This window comes from Suncus etruscus, chromosome 16, assembly GCF_024139225.1.
Source record: "Suncus etruscus isolate mSunEtr1 chromosome 16, mSunEtr1.pri.cur, whole genome shotgun sequence".
NCBI classification, from domain to species: Eukaryota; Metazoa; Chordata; class Mammalia; order Eulipotyphla; family Soricidae; genus Suncus; species Suncus etruscus.
This window is the reverse complement of record NC_064863.1, coordinates 46,373,356-46,374,376: the sequence shown is the minus strand read 5'-3', so window position 1 is coordinate 46,374,376 and position 1,021 is coordinate 46,373,356. Positions and strand designations below refer to the sequence as shown.

General features: G+C 36.9%; 1 non-coding gene across 1 annotated transcript; it reads right to left on the bottom strand.

Annotated features, from left to right (window-relative positions):
• Positions 1-467: 467 nt before the first annotated feature.
• LOC126032918 (U6 spliceosomal RNA) lies at positions 468-574 on the bottom strand. The gene has a single exon (XR_007504078.1). It is a non-coding gene; the product is annotated as a U6 spliceosomal RNA (small nuclear RNA).
• Between the last annotated feature and the right edge of the window lie 447 nt (positions 575-1,021).

The following is a 1,021-nucleotide window of genomic DNA, read 5'->3' as shown; positions in this document are numbered from 1 at the left end:
TACATCTGCTATTATGATCTAATATTTATGGCCACAGATAATATTGAAATATAAAAATACAAACAATAAACTTTTGTTATAGGCTCCATTCACTGAGTACGTTTTTGCCATTTACAGTTTTCAATGAAAGCTAATTTCCTATTATACCATAAGGCCACATTTTTATTTTGCTTTCAGGAAAGGAATCTTGATTTTCAGACATGGTTGACTATATTCTATGTAGTAGACGCCTCTGACAATACATTCAGACATATTGCTTAGTACTCTAGACATAAACATTATGATTATATAAAGAAAGATCCCTGTACACGCTACTAATCAAAGCTTTTACTTTTTTTTTTTTTTTAGCAAAGTTTACCCTCACCATTGGTTTATTGTCTAGAAACTGGAAAATCTTTCTTCCTGATGTGCTGTCCTCACATTTGTTAAAACATTCAGACCCATTTTCTTTTTTTTTTTTTTCAAATAAAAATATGGAACGCTTCACGAATTTGCGTGTCATCCTTGCTCAGGGGCCATGCTAATCTTCTCTGTATCATTCCAATTTTAGTATATGTGCTGCCGAAGCGAGCACACATTCTGACCCATTTTCTAACAGTCAGTTCTTCAACTGCAAAGTACAAATAGACCTCCTATGTCTATGTAGGGGGATGTGTTTATGTGATGATACATCTTTATATATCTAATCTATATTGTACTTCATGCCTGCCTAGTTGTATATTGTCCATGTATATATAACACCACTGCCCCCAGCTTCTGCCTACTGCCTTACAAACCTTCTTCTATTCTCTCACCCTCTCATCACTGATCTGTTATCTTTCCCTAATTATCTTTCTTTAATTTCTGTTCTAAATTCTTCAAGATCCGAAAACTTCGCCTGCTCCAGCAAGTTGGTAGCCAAATGGAAGGACACCCTCCAGACCCCCTTGCATTGGCCCCGGAAGAAGCTGTAGCCACTGCTCCTGCTGACTTATTCTATGCAGCCCGTTTTCTCATATCTCCCCTCATGGTGGACTGTTGT